This window comes from Rhinolophus sinicus, chromosome 13 (genome assembly GCF_057876585.1).
Source record: "Rhinolophus sinicus isolate RSI-liver-muscle chromosome 13, RSI-T2T, whole genome shotgun sequence".
NCBI lineage: Eukaryota > Metazoa > Chordata > Mammalia > Chiroptera > Rhinolophidae > Rhinolophus > Rhinolophus sinicus.
In genome coordinates this window covers 41,712,088-41,735,547 of record NC_142513.1, presented here as the reverse complement: position 1 = coordinate 41,735,547, position 23,460 = coordinate 41,712,088, and the positions used below count along the sequence as shown (strand labels likewise).

The window sequence follows — 23,460 nt, the reverse complement described above, 5'->3', positions numbered from 1 at the left end:
ACATATAATCCTACAATTTATATGGAACCATAAAAGACCCCAGATACCTTGTGCACTCTTGAGAAATAAGAAAAATGGGAGGTATAACAATACCTGACATCAAATTATACTACAAGGCTACAGTAATGAAAACGGCATGGTACTGGCATTAAAAAAGACACATAGATCAATGGGACAGAACAGAGAGCCCAGAAATAAACCCATGCCTATGTGGTCATTTAATCTACGACAATGGAAGCAAGAACTTATGGTGGTGTAAAGACAGTCATTCAATAAATGGTGCTGGGAAACCTGGACAGACACACACACAAAAAATGAAACTGGACCACCTTCTTACAGCATATACAAGAATAAATTCAAAATGGATTAAAGACTAAGATGTAAGATCTGAAACCATAAAATTCCTGGAAGAAAATACAGGAAGAAAGATTACAGACATTACCCGGACTAAGATTTTTACTGATATATCCCCTCGGGCAAGGGAAGTAAGAGAAAAAATAAACATGTGGGATTACATCAAACTAAAAAGTTTTTCACAGCAAAGGAAACCATCAATAAAACAAAGAGGGATCCTACTGAATGGGAAAAGATATTTGCCAATGATATAGCCAATAAGGGTTTAAAATCCCAAATGTATAAAAAAACTCACTCAACTCAACTCCAAAAAAACAAACAACCCAATTTAAAAATGGGCAGAGGACATGAAGAGACATTTTTCTAAAAAGGACATACAGATGGCAAACAGACATATGAAAAAATGCTCAACCTCACTAATCATTAGAGAAATGCAAATAAAAACCACAATGAGAAACCACCACACCCCAGTCAAAATGGCTATCATCAATAAATCGACAAACAAGTGCTGGTGAGGATGTGGAAAAGGGAACGCTTGTGCACTGTTGGTGGGGATTGCAGATTGGTGCAGCCACTCTGGAAAACAGTATGGAGGTATCTCAAAAATATGAAAATGGAATTACCTTATGATCCAGCAATTACACTCCTAGGTATCTATCCGGAGAAATCCAAAACTCTAATTCAAAAAAATTTATGCAGCTCTATGTTTATTGCAGCACTATACACAATAGCCAAGATATGAAAACAACCGTAATGCCCATCGGTAGACGACTGGATTAAGAAACTGTGGTACATTTATACAATGGAGTGTTACGCAGCCATAAAGAAGAAGGAAATATTACCATTTGCAACAATGTGGATGGACTTAGAGAACATTAAGTGAAGTGAAAGAAGTCAGACAGAGAAAGACAAATACCATATGATCTCACTTATATGTGGAATCTAAAGAAAAGAATAAATGAATGAATTAATCAGAAACAGTCTCAGGGACATAGAGGAAAAACTGAGGGTTGCTAGATGGGAGGGAGGAGGGTAGGATAAGGGGGAAGGTGGGAGGATTAAAAAGCACAGTCAGTGACCACAAGATTGCTACGGGGATACAAAAGTCAACTTGGGGAATGTAATCAATAATGTTGTAAAGATTTTGTAAAGATTTTTGTAGAATATCTGATGGACATTTGTCTCATTAGGGAGACCACCTCAGGGATGACGTAGATGCCTGATCACTACACTGTACACCTGAAGCTGAAACTGAACATTAATGAATGTCAGCTACAATGATAGATAGATAGATAGATAGATAGATAGATAGATAGATAGATAGATAGATAGATAGATAGAGTTACAAGAAGCAGAGTACAGCATTAGGAATAGACAGTAGAAATGTAATGGATGTATGCGCTGTCAGAGGGGTAGTGGATGGGGGGAGGGGGGTTGTCACTGTGAGAGGGATATAAATGGTAAATGTCTAACTATTATATTGTTTTGTGCACCTGAAACTAATTTAAAATTGTTAAAATAATGAAATGCAGGTAAATTTGTATTTTTTTAAAAAATTTACATTAAATATTTTACTTGAAAACAAACAAACCAAAAAAAAAGATAAAAATTTCCTAATTATAAAACCATGGAAATATTTTAAGGGGGGTGGGGAGTGGGAGATGAGGGTAAGGGGGATCAAATATATGGTGATGGAAGGAGAACTGACTCTGGGTGGTGAACACACAATGGGATTTATAGATGATGTAATACAGAATTGTACACCTGAAATCTATGTAATTTTACTAACAATTGTCACCCCAATAAATTTTTTTTTAAATAAATAAATAAATAAAAAGATTTATTTAAGCAACTTTATACGGAAAGCAGAATAAGGTCTCTTTCACCTTAACTTGCTATTTAATTAATTCTATAACCTCTTCAGGTCCTACAATTTTTATAATTAGTAATTGGTTTATATTATCTTATTTCATTTTCTTTTTTTTTTTAAATTTATTGGGGTGACAATTGTTAGTAAAATTACATAGATTTCAGGTGTACAATTCTATATTACATCATCTATAAATCCCATTGTGTGTTCACCACCCAGAGTCAGTTCTTCCATCACCATATATTTGATCCCCCTTACCCTCATCTCCCACGCCCCACCCCCCTTACCCTCTGGTTCTTATTTCATTTTCATTAATTATTTCATATTTAACTTTTCTCGGTATTAATAAAATATATATTACCAATTTAACAAACACAAAATATTCCATCCCAGTAATGAGTCTTGGGAATTTGAGAAGAAGTAATTTTGAAGACTTAAAAGGTAAATCTAGAAGAAGATATTCATTATAGAAATGATGAAACTGAGGCCTAGGGAAGCCTCAGAGTACAGTAGATAGTGTCAGTTCCTGCTTTGATTATCTGCTGTTTCATGATCAAGGAGTTTTTATTACCTTTCATGGTTCTGTGGGTTGTCTGGGGTCATCTAGGTGGTTCTTGCTTGAGGTCTTTGTCAGTCAGTATCTTTTTTTTTTCCTTAAGGAATTGGCTGGAAACTCTGGCAGGAGTTATGCCATAGTCTTGAATTTCTTCTTCTCTAGGAAACCTCAGTTTTTGCTCTTACGGTCTTCATGATTAGATGAAGCCCACCTACATTATTCAGGATAATCTCCTTAACTTAAAGTCAATTGATTTTGGATGCTAACTATATCTACAAAATATCTTTAAAGCATCATTTAGATTACTACTGATTAAATAACTGAGTACTGTAGTCTAGCCAAGCTGGCACATAGAACTAACCATAATAGGGTGTCTCATATGGTTACAGTCAGATGTCTTCTGAAGGCTCTATTGGGCTATGTGTCCAAAATAACTCACTCCCATGGTTGGTTGTTGATGCTGGCCATCAGTTGGGAACTCAGCTGGGGCTGTTGACCAGAGTGCCCATCTGATCCCTCTCTATTGATTTGGAATTCTTTCAGCATAGTGACTGGGTTCTGAGAGGGAGTATCCTAGGAGCCAGCATTCCATGAAACAGGAAATGGAGGCTGTTAGACCACTTAAGGCCTATCCCTGGAGCTAGTACAGTGTCATTTCCACTGTGTTCTATTGGTTAAAGCACTCATGGGGCTTGCTCAAATTCTTAAATGTGAGAAATAGATTCTACATCTCAATGGGAGAGTGGCAAGGCTCAACTGCAGAACATGGGCTGGGAGATTTAGTTGAGAACATTATTGGAAAACATAATGGCACTCACCATTTTCATGCATACTGGCCTACCATCCAACTACCAGCACCTGCAACTTTTTTCTTCAGGGCTTCTCTGGGGGCCAGAGTCTGCTCTGCCTCTTGTGGGGCAGGTCTGCAGCAATGAAAAATTAACACCCAACCAGTATCTGATAGGAGTTGGATACTACAACTTCCTTTCCTCCCAGAGTTCCTCTAGCAGGATTAAGCCCCAGTTGCAAACAATGGTAACTTGCTTGATAATTCACTGTTTATTGCTGCTTTCCCTTCCCTGTTTCTTTTCTCTGCTTCCCCTACTATGTTGCTTCCTGAGACCACCTCTAAAAATTTTATTTGCCCCCTAATCGTTGTCTCAAGGTGAGAGGAAACCCAAATCAAGTTATAGTAACTTGTCCAAGGTCAGAGATAAAACTAGAGGCTGAGCTGACCCCTAGACAAGAGTACTTCTCATATTTGTTACATTCTGAAAGAGGTTCCGAATATTAAAGTGCTTAACTTTATTCAGTGATTGAAAGGGCTTTACAAAAGAGAAAAGTTTGAAGTGTATATGTTAGCTATCTTAACCAACTGTTTAGAAAGAGCACTAGACTAGGAGTAAAAAAATATGGGTTCTCAATTTTGCTCTGTGAATCATGAACAAGTTATATAACTTCCCAAGCACAAGTAGGAGAGATTTAAATTCTCAGCCTGCAATCATGATTCTCATTCCCATGAGAGTCAAATGGGATGATGTATGCAACAGCAGTATCAGAACAAAAAATAGTCACATAAATGGAAAGAATTAATTTTTCTCATTTTTGGTGGATCTTTTGAACAAAACACTGAGTTTTATTATTATCTTTTTGCAAGCTCCTCATTCTACATTTCAGAATAAGACAATTGCCCGGTGCATCAATCCATGCTGTGTGGATAATTCAAGTTATGTTGAAGTCTCCAGTTTTAAAAGCAAGTTTTCAGATGTGATTTTTAGCAGGCAATTGCCAATAGTCCATTTTAACTCAAAAGAGCTACTGGGATCTTTCAGTTGGGACAACAGAAGTCCCTATTATTGCAGAACATATGTAGGCATGAACTGCCTGGATAAAGATAGTCAAGATATTTTTTTTCTCCATTGGTTTATTTATTTTTTTTTTAATCACCATATTATGACTCCCCTCCACCACCAGCTTCTTTAGGATTTATGAATTCTACCTACGGGCAGTGTGTGTGTGTGTGTGTGTGTGTGTGTTGAGTTTTTGATACCTATCTCTTTGTGTGTTAGTGGGTATGGTAGAAAAATGCAGACACCATGTTAATAGGAGAGAAAATACCTCAAGAATGGTCTTGGACACATTTAACAATACTGATCATATTTGTGATAAACCATAACCACAGGGTCAAGATTCATGTACTTATTTGCTTACTAAATTGATCACACTTTCTAGTTGAAAAGGTAATACACAATTTAGCTGCTAAGGATTTTGAACACACCTTGGGTTAACATTTGTTTTTACATTATATCTTTAAAAAGAAGTCATTTGATTTTGACATACAATTTATTTAGAAAACTTTGCTTGCCAACTTAAATTACAGCCATTTCCTGCAGAAACTGAATTCTCTTGCAGGAACTGAATTCATTGGCCGTGGCTTAAGCTAAAGTGGGAAAATACTTAATTTGGGAATTATGTTTCTTCAAAGACTAATTTCAAACTAGGTATTTCTTTAAAGTACTAAGTTGACAGATACATATCAATGTCACCCACAGGGGTGGGGGGGGAGAATGTTCTTTCTTTTGTTTATTATTCTGCTGGTTTGTTAGATTCTGAATGCTGAGAACTAATTTACCCTCCTTTGTGCCACTAAAAAAAAAAAAGTTTTTTATGAGCACTTGCTTCTATTGTATGGAATCAAATCATATGAACTTTCATTTAATTGGCTTATTCATTTACAGAATCCATAGAAATAAGGGGAAAAAATTGGAAAATAAAACCAGTTTCTAAGGACCTTAGAGTGAAACACATGGGTTATTTCTAAAAAGAAAACCTCAAATTAAGGATTTAATTGAAAAAAATCCTTTATTTTCCTTTCTTCGCCTCTATAGTAGGGAAAAGGCAAGAGAGCCCCTTTGAGTTGGGTGAAAAGTTGTCCTTTGAAATGACTTCAGTGAGATTTCATCTGTATTTCAAACGCATTAATTTCACACCGTCCACGGTAGGTAATGAAGATGCACAGATTCAGGTCAAATTCACCCTCCGGGAAAACCTGCAAATTAAGATGCTGTTGATCGATACGCCGCAGGCTGTCTTAATCATCGTGATTAAAACCCAAATATTAAGGAAAGGGGTCTGGGAGGGATGCGTTTGGGCTTTTGACAAACCCTCGACCAAACTCAGAAGCCCAGCCTACGCTTTTCCAAATCTTTTTCCAGGCAAAAGGCCTGGTCAGCCGGCGTGGGGCTCGCAGTATTTCTTAACTGGTTCGACAACCCCTCTTACCCCAAATGCATACAACGTGCCGACCCGCGAACTGGTCTGGGCTTCCAGAACACGCGGCAGTGTGTTCAGTCTCAATAATTCGCATGGTGATTAATGAGCGCCTTGATAATTTAATATCGCGTGTGATTAAATTATAAGGTGTGGGGGCGGGGAGCTCTGCGCTCCCTCACTCGCCCGGGCCGACGCAGCTGAGCCAGCTGATCTGAGCAGTGTGCGAAGCCGCGCTCTTCCTCTTTAGTGTCCTGCGAGGCTTTGCCCGCCGCCGGGCCGCGCCTTCCCAAGGTCAGTGGGTCTCAGTAGGGGAGGGCCGCAGGGGTGGGGGTCGGGGAAAGGCGGTTTGCTGAGCGGAGAGTTATGGGTATAGGGCAGCCTCCGTCTGACAGAGCTGGGCGAGCAACGGCTCTGCTCCCGGCAAAGGCGCGGAGGGGCTGGGAAACGGCCCAGACAAGGGAAGATCTATCTCTTAATCCCCTCTCTCTCCGCCACAGGGACTCCGAGAGTCCCTGGGACCTGGAAACCACTGGGAAGAGGGGGCGCGGGGCCTGGAGACCATGGGTCTCCTCCCGGCACCCGCCCCCCTGCGCCTGGACTTTGAGGGTTTCCCTGCAGGCGGGGAGTTGGTGGCTGGGTTGAACCACCCAAAGCCCCTTCTATTCCCCCTCCCGAGAACCCTGTCCTGTGCCTGCTGGGGTCATGCTAGCTCAAGGCTGGGGCACGTCCGGGGGAAGTGGGGGAGTATAAAGCCCAGAAGTGCCTGAAAACTCCCGAAGGCTGAGAGGCGCTAACAAAATTACGCGCGAAGTGTCCGGGGTTACTACATAACTTGGTTTATTGAGGAGGAAGAGCCGGGAGCGGATCTAAGCCCCTTTGAGGTTACTGAGGGGACTCCTAGCTGTCTCTGTAACGGGTCGAGGACAGGCTCTGGGAGAGGGGTGATCGCAAGTTTGGAGGCGGTTGCCCTGCGCTGGCTGGCGTGGCTAAAGGGGCTCGCTGTCCTCTTACTGTCCCCACCGCGGTGGTGCAGTTCTGCCCTGGGCGAGGGAGGCGGCTGCTTTTGCTGCAATGCAGAGCGCCGGGTCTGAGCAGGGGATGGCAATCTGAGAGGGACCCTGAGAGGCCCCTCCGTGCCCGAGGAAGCGTCGCATCTTCGTGATCGCATTGAGGGGCTTGATATTCAGCGGGGGGGAAGGCAGGCCCCGGAGAGGCGGGGATGTCCCCAGAAAACCCTGGGAATAGCATGAGGGCAGTTCAGACGCCCAGTTGAAGGGTGAGAATGAAAGCACTACACCCGGGCTCTGGAGGGCCCAGTGTCCAGGCGGTGCCCAGGGCCTGGTGGTAGGACAGCTGCTGGCTGGATTTTCAGCCAAGCAATGATATCCCGTAGGGGACACTGCGGCTGAACCCAGCCTACCGGTTTTCCTTCAGCCAGAGAGGCCGGAGAGAGCTCCAGGAATGGCGGGAATGGTGTCCGGGCTTAGGCTGCCGGTGCGGTGGCTGAACCTTCCTCCTAGGAAGGAATAGTCGCTTGCTAGGCCGGGCTCCTCGGATATACACGAATTACCATTTCTTCCTCAGCTTCTCTAGATATTTGGAAGTAGCGCCAAGGAAGGGGAAAAGTTATGAGCAACCAAATGGACTTGTAAACAGAGATTACAGTATGGAAACATATAATAATATATACATCAAAAAACCCGGAGAATATAAAAATGAACCTGCCTAGCTAGAGCAGCAACAAGCCACAAAATCATTCTAGGAGGCTCAGCCTGAAATGCCCAGAATTAGCAGAGGGTGTAGGCTGTGCCTACAATTCCAGGCTATTAGGAACACACAAAATCCTCCTTAGGAAAAAAGTTTGAAGGGTGGGGGTGGTGGGGTGGAGGAAACGCCCAGAAGCCTTGACGCGTCCTTGGCCCTGGTGTGGCCCTGGAGACGCCTTTTTCCCTGTTGTCTTTGCTCTATCAGAACCTTCCTCTGTCCAGGCCTGCAGGATAGTCTAAAGAGGAGACTGCGCCCCTCGAGGTGCCTGAGTAGCAAGGGTTTATGGACAAGGCTGCTACCTGCGACAGCCTCAGCAACCACGAATGTTCTGCAGAGAGGTAGCCCCAGATATTATCAGTGTGCGCACTGGCGCTAGAAACCCCCCGAGTACTGACGCGCCAAGGCCAGGCGCACAAGTCGCCGACCGCTGCTTTTGTCCCTGTTCTTAAAATCATTCCTTAAATTTGCTCCTCCTCCTTGCTTCTCTCAGCCGCAAGCTGAACCCTTTCCTATATCGGGTTTTCACGAAAAACAAAACAAAAACAAAAACAAAAAACAGTGGCTAGGGTCACGGGAGGACAATTTAAAAGCTCACGGCCAACTTTTTCCTCCAAAACGTGCCGTATACCGCGTAAATAACAGGAGTCTTTTTTTTTTTTTTTTTTTTTTTTTGTGGACACAAAAATCTTTCCCAGAAATTAAATTACTGAAGCTGGACTGGAAAGATTCTTTTCAATATTAACATGGTGGTGGTGGTGGTGGGCAAGGGTCTCCAAGTGAAGTTTTATTTCCCGGATTATCATCACTCTGTGCTGTAGTGGGACTAAGGCATGCCAGGTTACAGTGAGGGTGAGGGCAATCTCCAATTTCTAACCATTCCCAAACTTGAGAAAGGAGGAAGAGTTAATTTTTTTCTCTCATCCACAAGATCACTCATGTCTAACCTTCAAAATGTCGGACACCTGCAAAATGACCCGTCGAAATCGGTGGCACATCGGGTGGCATTGTTAATTCAACGTGCCAGTACGCGAGCCGTGCTGCCTGTTTCCTGCCTCCCGAGTGCGAACTTGTACATTGATTTCTCCCCTCGCTCTACGCCCTGCTGCCCAACACCATTTAGGCCAAGACCGCATATAATGGGAAACACCATCAGCAGACAATTACCCTTTCAGAGGATTCACTTCTCTTCACAGACACTGTTATTTGAGAAATAGGATCATTTGATTTCATATTGCATTAAATAACACCCAGCCGGTCCAAATTGCCAGCTTCTTAAAAACCGCCCATTGGAATAAATTGCAGCAGCCTCTTTTGCTTTTCAGGGCAATGTGCTGGGCACCGGGCAGAACTTGTAAAAACAACTACAAAGCCAGTCCTGAGCAGTCGCTATTGTTGGGAACAGCTCTGCCAACCCCCAGGCAAAGGCTTTCAGCCACCGGGTTTCCTGCCACAGCCCTCTCCGCTAGCCAACTTAGAGATGGTTCAATCACTTGGCTTTGAAATTAAAATGAAAAGCTTTAGCCACCGGGAGAAAGGGCTTCAGGGCCACAAGGCCCGTTAAGGTTGAGTACAGAAAGAGGTGGGTGCGCCAGACGCGGATTTCCGTTTGTCCGCCGGCGCTCCTTGCAGGGCTTACGCGTTAGGGGACTGCCGCGGGTCTAGGGATCCGAGGCTCTGGTGTGCGCGCTCCATGTTGGCAGGTGTCGGGGTCCTAGCTAGAGCGTGCCACTGCCGCCTCCTCCTGCTTACCATTGAACCTGCAGGCCCCTCTCTGACCTCAGCCCTGGCGCCAAGGCAAGTGACCGTGGCTAGCGGGGTTCGTCTGGGGACAGAAAGTGGAGGAAGCCTAACTGTGACTTCAGCGCGGAGTCGAGAGGGAGAGAGAGAGGACGCAGAAGAAATAAAGAAGAGGGACGAGCTCGAGTTCGCTGCACACCGCTGCCAGAGGCGTTTCAGAAAGAATTAAGCTTTCTAAAGTCGGCCACGAGCTGAGGTTTGTTAACTGGGTGACAGTTGTTCAGCTCTAGGGGGGGCGATCCATCTCCCCACTTTTATATAAAACAAGATTTGACTCCTTAGTGCTTGGCTTATTTGTGCCAAGAGGCAGGGTGAATTTGAGACTTCCAGGGCCTTTGGCGAATCCGTCTGTTGAAGTATTTATTACATTTGTGTTAATGTACTTCACGAAGGTCGAATTCGATTATCTCTCTCTCCCAGGTACATTGAAGGTCACGTCCCCGGAGACTCACCTGTGCACCCTGATTCAGTGTGTGAGCTGGAAGGACCCCTTTAGTGAGTCCTCAGTTCCAGAGGGAGTCTGGGCCTGTGGATACTGGGTGGGGAGCCTTTCCTTTCCCTGACACTGGGAGGAGCCAAGGGGTACACGGTTGTGGGCTTCCAGAAGGAAGGTTACAGGCACGCTGAGAATGGGAATCTATTAGTAAGTTCTTGCTGGGGTTGGTGCAGACTTTAGCTCCGGAGTGGTGTGGGGGTGCAGCGAAGGTGTGGGCGTCCGCCCAAGATGGGATGAAGCCACGCCTGAATGTGTCCACATCCTCCACTTGGCCTTGGTCTTCGGACCATGAGCTATGCTGTCTCTTAGTGTTTCACCCAGTCTCTCTTTTCCCGAGCAAATCAAAAGTGCGGTACCTACTAAATAAACCCTGGGTCGGGTTGGGCAGCGAGCCTTGGAAGCTGCCCTCCCCGCCTAGGAGGAAGCCTCGATGACTAGTTCCCCACGATGCCAGTTCTGGCCCAGAGTATCCGGATCCAAGGCAGGCCTAGGGCTGCCCACCCGAGCCCAGGGAGAGCCCCAGGTCCTGCTCCATCCAGGTCCCTACCTCAAGGTCCTTGCACCTTCAACCCGCGCGCCCCTGTGAACCTCCAGCCTCCATCCTACTCAGGGCGCTCCCTCCCAACTCCCTACCTCCCCTCCCCACGCCGTTGGCGAACCCTTTTCTTGTCAAACATCAAGACCAAACGCAGCAGCTTTTCTTCGAGGAAACAGGAAGAGGGTGCTTAAATTCGGAGGAGCCGGGAAACGCATCTTGCCCGGCTCCAATCTGCTCTGTCCGCGTGAAGGGGACCACAGAGATACTGGTGGAATAGCCACGCCATTGGCATTGACTGGGGCCCTAGCCCTGGACCTGGCAGAGGCTGCTGCTGCAGCGGGCTGCTCCCCTGAAGTCCCCGCGTGGGGTTACAGGGACGGCGTGGGTGGGCCTTTCCCTCTGCACTCTCTTTGGGAGAGCCCGGAAAGTGCGTAAAGGCCAACCTCTAGCGCTGGGTGTCTTGTGGGGGCCCTAGGCAAGGGAGGTGAGAACCAGTTGTCGCTGCTGCTGTTGGCTCGGGCCTAGGGCTTTGGCGGTGGGCAGCCGGTCATCCCTTTTGCTCACTGTCCGCGCCCCCCTCCGGGATCACGTCTAGGCAGTGCGGGCCCGCGCTACCCTCCCTGCCTCGCCTGCTCTCCCTCTATGTTGCTGCGTTTGCCGGCGCGTTTTGTTTCCCTGTCGGATTCCTGGCGAGGGGCTGTAACCGTGCTCTCCTCCGAAGGACGCTAATCAAGTAATTTCCCCATCCCAGCCCCATCAAATTGCTCTTTAGCTGTTGAACCACGGAGTTTTGCTCTCCTTTTCACATGCTAATCACGCCCATTCAGCGGCTCTCGGTGGGGCTGTTTGTCGCGGGATAAATCTTCTTGTTTGCCGGCTGCATGATTAATTGATATTGTCGTCTGGCTTTTGTGGGGTCTGCCAGAAGCTGAAAGGCGGCGAGTCTTGACTGTGCCGGGGGCTGCTGGCGCCATCATCGAGCTTCGGAGGTCCCGGCGAAGACGAGCCGGGGTTGATGACATTGTGCGCCGGATTTGGTTTTCCTTATTAAAAAGATGATGAAAGACTCAGAGACCCCAGTTTTACAGCCCAGCTTAGGGGCGCAGAAATAGCACAGAGTTTAAGCCGTTAGCGTAGAGAAAGCCTGGGCGTTTGCTCTATTCAGAGAAAAAAGTGGGTATCACTTCACCCAGGAGACAATTAAATCGCATTTCGGCCAATCCGGGATTCTCTCTCTCTCTCTCTCTCTCTCTCTCTCGCTCTCGCTCTCGCTCTCGCTCTCGCTCTCGCTCTCTCGCTCTCTCGCTCTCTCGCTCTCTCGCTCTCGCTCTCTCGCTCGCTCGCGCTCTCGCTCTCGCTCTCTCTCAGCTGTAAAGACGGGTTAATTTTAATTCCCTTAAAAGCTAAGTAAAAGGAAGTCAGAGTTCCGAAGGAAAGCAGCACAGAGGTGCTTCCAAGCCTGCCCCGGGTTTGCGGAAGGGCGCAGTGCTTACACCGGGTCGCCGGCGGAGGGAACACCAAAACGTGAACTCTTAGCCTCACTACGGCCAGCGTCCGCTGCAGACCAATGTTTTATTTGCCTTCACCGGTTCCTGATCATTCTATGTGCCAAAGCCCGCAGGTGTACAGTCAAGCCAACAAATTCCTCCGCCCTCCACATGCCTCCTGCCCGCTCCCTGGGGTTTTATCCTCTACCGACATCCCTGAAAACTTGGAGATTCAATTAAATAATTCCAGTTATGCGGTGCTTCTACCGCCTGCTCATTGCAAATATTTCCTTTTCGAGTTCTTTTTTTTTAAAAAAAAAAGGCAAAGAGAAGAAAAGAAACTGTCTCCTTCGCTTTCACTGGGCGCGGAGTAATTGATTGGCGCCATTGGAGGTCAGAATTTGCATAAGAATTAAGAGCAGTAAATTAATTTAATATTCCATGCACATCTCCAATTATTCCTGGAGACCTTTGTCTCCGCGGCTGTCAGAAAGGGGATTCAGCTGCTCTTCAGCCAAACAACATCTGTGCGGTTAATAATTTGATAAACAGCTCATACAAATAGTTTCTGAATTATCTGGCAGCCCAATGACTATTCAGTTTGGAAACGTTTTGGCAGGGTCTCCAGGCGTCCTCCGAGGGCCTTTAGGCGTCTGCCAGACAAATGTCTTCTTATCTTTTAAACATCAGCAGACAACAATGTGTAAAATAAGTCATTATCATTAAGTAATAACCCTGCCTCTTAAAAAAGAAATAAAAACGCCTGGGTCATCACGGTGGTTGGCAGGTCATCTATTAAAGACCCTGAGATGAATAGACACGCTGGGGAGAAGGACTGAGTGAAGAATAACCTGAAGGGGAGGAGAAGACATGGGTGTTGGAAGGGACTGGATGGGGTAGGGGCTGTTTTTCTTTAATATCATGGATTGAAATTGAGTGACTGGACTTGTGTATGGAAATATCTACTTAGGTAGTTGCTACTGGAAGGGGCACCAGGTAGGTGTGTGAGAGGGAGACCAAATTTTCACAGTGTTGCTTCTTGTACCTTTCAATATTTTCCTTACATGCAGGTATTATTACAAAAATAAATACATAAAAAAACAAATTGAGTTACCAGAAAACGGGTGAGTTATTTTGGCTGGATATAGTCCTTAACTGACTTCTCCCCATTCTTCCTCCTGAGCACACTTCCTCCTTCCTACCTTCACCCCCAACTAGATATGTGTGTCAGCCAAAACATTGCGTTGGCCTGAATTTGGAAGGAGGCACTTGTAGGCCATCCTGTTGTCCAAAAAGACCCAATTTTAGGCACTTTCTTTGCTATCTCTATCTCTAAAGATTTCACAGCTGTGATTCTGTTCCTGTATCTTTCTGCCACTGACAGCAGAGCCTTGTTCCTGATATAAAGTCTAGAATTTGATCTTGACTGAGACTCAGACTGCTCTAATTTCTGCAACCTGTGCATTGCAGCTCTGTTTACTACAAGTTCGTGTTTATCCTGGAATTGTTCTGCACTGACTGCCTTATAACAGGATGTTTGACTAGGATCCTTATCTCTGTCTATACATTCTTACTGTTTGATGTATACACCTCACCCATTCAATATTCTTTCTGTTTCCTACACTGCTGGCAATCTAAGTACTTGAAGCCACTGAAAACTACCCCGAAGTTCACAGTAGTGTTGAGCAGTGTTATGCTAGAGCTTGTCCTTGTACTCTAATGCGCCTGGGGTAGTACTGAGCTCTAAATACAGGCAAACCCTTCAGACTATAGGTCTAAATATACAACTTTACAATGAATACAATGCTTGCCTGGGCTCAATTTAGAATTACTTTTCTAGAAAACAAGTCATTATGTCATAAGAACACAACAATAGCTTTTCTACAAACACGTTCATTTCTATTTTTAACATTTTCTTCTTGCATTTCATTAGATTTCAGCCTCCCACCCCCCAAGAACTACAGACACCATTAGGCCTTGCAGGCTTTTACAAGTACACAAATTGTCTCTGTTATTTATGATTGGAGGTCTCTCTCTGTATCTTTTTATTAATTTCTGACTTTGATTCAGACTTCTAGCCAGCAGAGTGATTTGAAAACATTTCACTTCTTAAATGGAACATTATCAACTCTTTTGGGAACCATTCTAATTTTAAACACCAGTATATTTGGTTTCTTAATCTGCAGCTCTGACGTTACTCATTTTTATGCACACAACCTATCCCTGTTAACAGTAGTTCGTTTATGCTTTTTATTTATCTTCTTTACATTTGTTTGACTATTTTTCAAGGCAGTATGTGGGCAGAAAACAGCTATTAAACAAGAAGGCAGGGAACTCTGATTATGTTTTTGACTAAAGCCACTGAACACTGAAATTTTGATATATATATTTTTAAATTAATGAATTCTCTCCACAAAAGCCGTCTGTATACCATTAAAGTTGATGAGTTTGGAAGGATTATTCTGATAAATGCTTGGCTTCTTGGTGATTAGACACATATTTTCAACACAGTCTCCTAAATGAGACTGAGGTCTGCATTGGAGGGAGATTTGCTGAACATAACCAGAAATTGTTGGGAAAAAAAGTCTAGAGTACCACCTTACTTTGTAGAGTTCAAATCAGAGGTAACTATTAATCATGTACACTTGCACTAAAAATATTGGAACTATAGTAACAGGTGATGTTCAGTAAGTTAAACAACACGCACCATGGTAATTTCCAACCTAATTGTAAAGGAAATATACCTTCTATCTTGGGAAAACTTAAAGAATGGCCAAGAGACAGAATATGATTTAAAAACTCAGTGCTATTTCTGTTGAGGATAAAAGGATTTTTTAAATTTGAGAGGCGAGAACAGTGCAGAGCTATTAAACAAATTCTTCCAATAAACAAATTCTTTCCATTCATTTGCTTCCATTGCCCTTATATAAAAATACAATTAAAAAAAGACACTTTCTACATATACAGCCAGCTTAAACCCAAATCAAATCAAAACTGAATTTGAAAAATATAGGTTAGCAGTAAAAGTTATGAACAAGATTTGCTTAAGGTAAACCCATTTGCTCTCCTTTTCCTCTATTTTTATATTTAAATGAGTCATGCTGGGTGGGCATCTCCATCCCTGATATTAGGTTCAAAAATAATAAAGAGCCTGTGGATAATTGCAAGCCACGGAAACAAGTCCGGATTCTTCAGAGATGACTGTAAAATGTCTCTGATCATCAAGGATGTCAACCAGCCCCATGGTTCTTTCCTCTCTTTCCCCTGGCCAGGTCTCTTGATTACTGTAGACAAGTAAAGTTTCACCTAACTCCAGGGGCACCCCTCACACTGTTGTAGATTTGTATAGTTCTTAAGACATTGTTCTGGTGTATGGTAGTAGAGTTCCTTGAGGAAGAGGACCATTATTTTTTTTTAAACTTGCACCAATGGGCAACATGGGCTAGCAGTGAGGCTGGTTGGCTCTGCTTAAAAGAGAGGGTCATGGGCAATAGGGACTGTGACCTCTAATGCCATTTGCTTTGCCCAGAAAGTCCAATTCAGCAGCCTAGTGTGGACTGAAGTTCAAAGGGGTTCCAAGGGCTTATTCTGCTTTGCTGACTCTGCGATAAGAATATCAGACTCTTAAGCATGACAATTGAGACCTGACACAGTCTAGTTGGAATCAATGTGGAGGTAGTAGGAAAAAAATAGTGGGTAGAAAGCTTATCATTCTAGTTGTCCACTAACTAGCTACAGGCACTTGAGCAATCACCTAATCTTCCCATGTCAGAGACTCCCATCTGCCACTTCTCACTAATTTATTCTCTTTTTATTGGGCATGTGGCTGCCCAGTGGGACTACATCTCCCAGCCTCCCTCGCAGCTGCATGCGGCCCAGATGACCAAATTCTCACCAATGAACTGCAAGCTGAAGTGATGAGAATTGTCATCTCATACTTGCACCTTCCTCTTCTTGTTGGCTGGGAATTATGCTAATGGAGCCACGTACTGAGGATGAAAAAGCTCCCCCAGTGGTCTGGGTTCACATAATGACTTCCTGGAGAAGACTCTGTCCTCTCTCCCTGAACGGTTGCATGGAGAGAAATAAATTGCTATTTTGTTTAACAAACGGCATATTTTGGTTCAGTTTGTTGTAGCACTCACCCAAAGTAATCCACATCCTGGCTTTGTTTTTCTTAACTGTAAAATGAAAGCATTTTTTGGATTTCCCCAAAAGCAAGACATTTATTGGGAGGGTATCTCAGGAAATACTAGTTGGGGAGTGGGGTTGAGCCACAGGGAAGGGAAGGCAGCCATTAAATTGCATTATAAAGCAAGTTACCATTGTGGTCAACTAAGATTTAATTCTATCAAGGGAACTCTGGGAAACAGTGTAAAACACTTGTCTTAGAGGGAGTCCACCTTAGAGTAAGCTGGGATATTTATACACCATCTCCTATCAGTCATTAGCTGAAGGGCTATTGTTCATGGGCATTATTTCCCCAATACTTCTGGTCTGTTGCATAAGTAGATAGGTTTCAGGGATGAAAACAAACCAACAAAAAAGCACCCATGCAATGAAATGAAATGTAGGTATTGGTGGCTGGACATTGAGCTGGGCACATTGAAGTATAATATAACGGCAAGGGTCTACTGACAGGACACTGAAAGCATCTAAGTGAGCATTGGATGAAGTCTTGAAGATTTCTTTCCCACATTAAAGTTATCTGGCCCCAGTTTCTGGATCTAGTTGTTAATCTGAAATGCCTGCTCTAGACAGATGGGTTTACTTAATTTAGGGCTCCACGTGCATTCACTCTCATTTTATTTATGCCATCCTTCCATGTACACAGCAGCTAATCACTCATGTATGCCCCTTTATCTCCACTGTATCAGTTATCTGTTGCTGTTTAACCAATCATCCCAAAACATAGTGGCTTACGGAGGTCGGATAATTAAGTTTGCGAACTCATCCTAGAAAAAGTGCTACATACCTCATTGCTAAATATCACTATGGTCACCTTTGAAGTACTCCCCTTGGGAAGCTATGAACCGATGCCAGCACCAAGTCTACTCTTCAATTTGGAACTCTTTTTTCTGGAATGGCCATCAGAGCTGTCGTCATATTACCCTCGATGTCTTGAATGTCATCAAAATGTCTTTCTTTCAATATTTTCTTTACCTTCAGGTAAAGAAAGAAGTCATTGGGGGCCAGATCAGGTGAGTAGGGAGGGTTTTCCAATACAGTTATTTGTTTATTGGCTAAAAACTCCCTCACAGACAGTGCCCTGTGAGCTGGTGCATTGTTGTGATGCAAGAGCCATGAATTGTTGTCGAAAAGTTCAGGTTGTCTAACTTTTTCATGCAGCCTTTTCAGCACTTCCAAATAATAAACTTGGTTAACCATTTGTCCAGTTGGTACAAATTCATAATGAATAATCCTTCTGATATCAAAAAAAGGTTAGCAACATTGTTGTAATAAGTTTGTGAACATAATTGTCAGACCTTGTAAAACAACAACAATTCATTATTTTTCACAATTCCATGAGTCAGGAACTTGGGCAGGATTTGCTGGGCACTTCTTCATGAAGGGTCAGCTGGGCATATTCATGTGGAATGGCCAAGATGTCTTCTCATCTTCTAGGGCCTCTCTCCACGTGGCCTCTAACCATTCAATAACCCTATCTAGACTTCCCCCACACATGGCAGTTGGGTTCCAAAAGGGAGGAAGTAAAAGCTGCTAGTCCTTTTAAGGCTTGTGTGACTAGAAACCTCAAAATGTCACTCCTGTTTCATTCTATTCATTAAAGCAGATTACAAGTTCTGCCCAGATTCAGGGGAACAGAAAATAGGCTCCTCTTGATAGGGGGAGCTGCATGTGTATAAAGAAATAGGAAGAAGTGACATGGCCACATTCGATTATTGTCTATCATGCCTACCCACCTCTTCCCAGTGATGCAAATCCCCAAGACATCCTCCTATCCTACTTCATGTAGGAAGCCTTTCCCATCATATTACTCCACTGGGGTCTTCTAGCCCTATCTGAACTCTTAGGGCATGTCTTATTACATATACTTGTTATTTTGTCCTTAGTCCTTTACTATCTTGTGACATTTTTTTGTTGCTGCTTATTGTTTGCCCTTTAGAGGCAGAAAATATAGGTTACAGTTCTAAGAACACTTTGTGCAGTTTGGAACACACAGTGGACTCTTGATGTGTATCTGTGCAAAGATATAGACAGGACACAGAAGTAAGGGCTGGGTAGTGGGAGTGACCAGCATGCATATGCTTTTGGGCTAAGATCTAGATCAGTAGAGCTCATTTCTAGTAGATTTATCTACAGTTGTCAACTGCTTATTCTGAAAAATTAAATAACTCTGAAATCCTCCCAGCCTAAGTAGGGCTTAGGTGACACACACATCTGCAGGAATGACCATGTTTGTAACTGGAATGGATCACTTTGATGGTTCCTGGAAAGGTTCCCCATTCTCAATCACCACCCCTCCCTCATGATACACTATTTCCTTGCATCTTCAAGCATTGTCCTCTTTTAAAATACAAGTACTACCTGTTGGAGATGGAATGGGAAGTAGGGGGTGGTGGTGGAAATTTGAATATCTGATGTCTTAGTGCATATTAACTGATAAGAGCAGTGTTTCTTTTTCTCTCACAGGAGAAACAGGGACAGCATGAATGTACTGTAAGATTAGAGGCCACTGATAATGAAAGGAGAACAAAGGAGGAGGGGTTTCTGTGGACAAGTTATCTCCCTTCATGTCAGCCAGGCAAGTTGTTCAGGAGACATTCTAAATAATGCATTTTGAAAATGGCTAGCATTAGAAAGTGGCTAGCAATCTCATGGACAACACAGAAAAATGGAAACATGAACCAAAGGAAGATTCTGGAACCTATTAGCATGTTACGTGGGTTTACAGTCAACGGATGGACATCCCTCCAGTCTCTGGAATCCAGTCATCTCTGTTGTGACTGGACCCCTAGGTTTTCAAAGGCAGAGTAAGCTTGTGGAAAAACTGGCCCATGGTGTCCAGAGAAAGGGAGTAAGTATTGCTGAGTTTTAGTAGAACCACTAAGTAGAACTGACAACTGGATGAGTGTAAATGCTGAACATTGGCAAAGTTACCTCCGTTGATCCTAGTGACCAGTGGGGGCATTCCTATAGCTCCATAAACATGCAACCCCCACCATATTTTTAAATTAAATGCCCTGAATTGACCTTTGGATCAAAACTTTCATTGTTATGTCAATCAAAGAAGGCTTGCTTCAGCTCACCACATGGCTAAAGATCGCAGATATGTAAAAGACGGTTTTGACACATCATCATGACTAGCAACTGTTTGTGTATTGATATTGGCTGGCATGCAGAAAATGCACTTTACTGGATTCTTGGACATTTGTAATAGATGCTGGCTCTAGGAAAGGAAGAATGGAGCATGGACTCTGCCATGAGTCACACCTGGGTTTATATTGTGCCTCTGTCCTTGGGACCTTGAGCACATTTAAAAACTCGATTAGAAGTGTGAAAAGGTTTCCTTATCTGGAAAATGGGAATAGTGATACCTAAGTCACAGGGTTGTTGTGACTAATAAATAAGTAAATGTATTCTAAGTTTCTAGAAATCTCCCTGGCGCACATTTATATTTAATAAATGACTTTTAAAACAAGGTTATTTTTTGTCTTACCATCTGATCATTTTATTACCAACATTCAAGTTCTTTGGTTTCCCAAGATAGTAATCAAGAAGAAACCCCAGAAAAATTTTCAGACAAATTTTATTAAGCTTATGCTTGAGCCCAGCGGAGGCAGCACAGAGGAAAAGAAGGTCCTCCAGACTGACTCAGGGACTAGGTTTGCTTGACTGCTTTTATAAGCTGGGGACAAAGCAGGCTTCCACAAAAAGACGGGATTTTTGAAAGTGGTGGGCTTTTTGAAAACGATGGGCTTTCTTTACTGACTGGCTGCATTGCCTGGTGAGTATTTTAGCACTTGCGCTGTGGGGACAAGATGGAGGACTGCTCATTATTGCCACCCGAGGAAGGTTGAATATCATTCAAACCTTGATCAACTGTACATATGGAACAGTGGTTTCCACATCTGCAAGGGAGTAGGCAGTTATAGGGGAGATAATAATTAGCTACTTCTGCACTTTTGTGTCGGGAGAAAGGGGATGTTGGCATCCTCCTGGCCATCCAGCTTTACCTGGGCCTATGCTGTCTCAATTTCACCACACCACTGTGCTTGAAGACTGTATGTATGCATTTTCCATTAACCATCAGAAAATATACATAGGCATGTGTGATTCTTAAAGATGGGGAAGAAATCCAGAGACTCTAGGATTATTGGCTATGCTGTTAACTGAAGAGAATCTTTTGGCATTAATTTGGTGGTTTCATAAAGAAGATCAGGCATTAGAGTCATAACAGAAAGGAATTCTTTTTTATGATTGAAATAACAGATGAGTTGGTTATAAAGACTGCCAGAAGCCCCTGGATGGAGCTCTTCCTTCTGCCTAGAACATTCAACCCCTAACTACCCATTGACTGGACATTCCCACTGCTTCATTGTTACACTCTCTTAGAATTGTGTAAAGAAACCCCTTTCCTTTTGGATGACCCTAGTTATTGACAATCATGCTTTTTGGCATTCTCTGAACCCCAGCCACGTTGAAACTTTAGGTGGGAATCTTGGTAAACTGTCCTACTTGTTCCATCTTTACCCCTTGACCAAACTTATCCACATGCAATCATGTCTCCAAAAATAAATTGAGTAAACATTCCCATCATCTTCTTTTCCAAAGGCTATTTGTTGGTTGATGACACTACAGAATTTGCAGTATCCTTAAACACTTGGTGAAGCAAACATCTCTCCATTGACTCTAATTGAGCTGAAGCACCCTGATGAGGGGTCTTTATTTAGTCTTTTCAGTTAGTCATTTGTCAGGGAGCCAACAACCAGGGATTTCAGAAAGAAAAGAACTCGGTAACTTCACAAAACTCCTCCAAAAATTGAAAAGAGCAAAACAACAACAACAATAACAACAACAACAACAACAAACAATCTGGAGAAAATTAATTTAAAGCTAAATAGCAGGCAAATCTGGGAAACTGCTGGAAATGAATGTACTTATAGATGTCACCTTTCTGAAGGGTGTTAATCTTTGAGTTTCATTCACTCATTATAGTCTGTGCCCATTGCCAAGGATATCTCTTCCCAAAACAGTAAAGGCAAATTTTTTGGAATTTGCTATGCTATATCGCCCACTGGAAACTCGTTAAAGAGCCATTCTTTACGACAATTGGAGATGTAAATGAAATAGCCCTCTTCTTAGTATTTAGTTGAGATGGCCCAAATGTTTGGTAGTCATTAAAGCTTCACCAAACAATATTTATAATAATAAACCAAAGTTGTCAACACAACATCAGTCGTGTTATGTCAGTAGTCACCATTGGAGAGAAATGAAAATCAAGCCTGCATTGCAGAATGCACTCAGTTCGAAACTAGGGCTTGTCTCTATTTTTCGGGGGAGAAAGAAGGTTGCACAATCTCTTTACTGAGTTTTTAATCGAGTTGTTATTCCACTCTTCCTTTTATGGAGCCATAGAAGTGTCTGTAATGAAAAATTAAAATGGTGGTATGCAGTGGCTATGCCCGAATAAAATATGACAGCTCTCTCGTAGGGTCTTATATGTAAACAGAGTGAACTTAGTAACAAGCTGCATAATGCTGTCTGCTACGCATACTGATTGCAAATTGTGTGGGTTATCCTCGATACCATAAAAAATAAAAAGTGTGTGTGTGTGTGTGTGTGAGAGAGAGAGAGAGAGAGAGAGAGAGAGAGAGAGAGAGAGAGAGAGAATTTCTCCCAACTGATTATGAACCTCATACAAAACGAGCAATGGAGAAACAATGCTCAGATTTCCTGTAGCAGAGGACACGCCCCGCCCGTGTGCACGCGCGTACCCACCCAGCCACCCACCCACACGTACACACTGACAGGCTAATGGCTACTTTCCCAAAGAGTGGTTAGAAAGAAGTAGTAAATGGGACTGTGTTGATACCGGGAGAAGACCCGGGCAAAGATCAAGATACTGGCAACATATCGGATAACACATAATTGGCAGGTCACAGCCAAATGAGTGTAGTCATGCATCGCTGGGCAGGCCTTTGTGGGTGATAAAGACACTTGTAAACAATTCAGTCCCAGAACATGGCAATAATATGTTGATCCGGCGTGTAATGAGGTGTCCCTGGAATCAATAAGCAGTCCTGGAGAGCAGGGAGCAAGGGCAGTAGCTGTCTTTCTGATGACCTTTCCTCACCACGGAGGACCCCATCTCCCCTGAAGAGGACTTTTCTCATTTTGCAGCCAGCTCCGAGTGTCAGAACTTCCATTCGAAGCCAGCAAATGAACAGCCAGGCCCTGCATGCTAATGAAGTCCAGGCTATTTTGCACCTTTTCATCCGCACATTATGCTCTTGACTCTGGAGAAGGTGGGAATTAGGCCGGACCTCAGTGTCAGACTGCCTGATGGCTCGGCTTCGGAAAACTGGTAATTGAAGCTGATGACTGATGCGAGGGAGGCCTGAATTTGGAAATAAACAGTTTCAAGCACTGCATGTCATTTCTAGAGAGACTGCTGAGAGAATGGAAATGAGCTCTGTTTCTTGAATCTAATGCAGTTTCTCAGCAGGAAAAACACCGTCTTTTAGACAACAATGCCAGTCATTAAGATTTAAATGATCTGGCGATAACAGAAGAACTGGCCTCCCCGTTCATAAACAGCACTTATGTAAATGTCTTTCAACACCCAGATCTACATTTAATCCACGCCCAGGAAGATAACTGTGTTGGAAAGCAGAACCAAATGCAATTTTTACTCTATAAATATCATTCATAAGGAGAGAGAGGAAAACAGTAAAATTGTTTGCTAACATGTCACATAGCATTGCCTGTCAGCACTAGCGACAAGGCAACTCCCTGTTGAAACAATGAAAGGACATTTGGAAGTCTACAGTAAAAGACCCCCCAAGCCACACTTTTCCTGGTTGTTTTTGCCAGCTGTATTTTATGTGTAAATGGCATGTATATTCCCTATTTATATGCAGAATCTATATTTAGATGGTGAATCTGTATATTTAATGTTGCACCAGAAGTCCAAATATGGACCCACTCACTTGTAATCTTTTTAAAAAAATTTTTTCATTAAGTATTTATTTAATTTCCCCCTAACATTACTAGGTTGTCACAAAACCCTACACTCAACATGACATATTGTTTCAGTCCCCTCTCCCCAGTCTGCTGATTAATTGGCATTGTGTTGCT

The 23,460-nt window shown here is 43.5% G+C and overlaps 1 long non-coding RNA gene across 1 annotated transcript; it reads left to right on the top strand.

Moving 5' to 3' along the window:
- Positions 1 to 6,254: 6,254 nt before the first annotated feature.
- LOC141568215 (uncharacterized) lies at positions 6,255 to 19,787 on the top strand. The gene is made up of 3 exons (XR_012491263.2): positions 6,255 to 6,344; positions 9,584 to 9,813; positions 18,793 to 19,787. It is a non-coding gene; the product is annotated as an uncharacterized LOC141568215 (long non-coding RNA).
- The last annotated feature ends 3,673 nt before the right edge of the window (positions 19,788 to 23,460 follow it).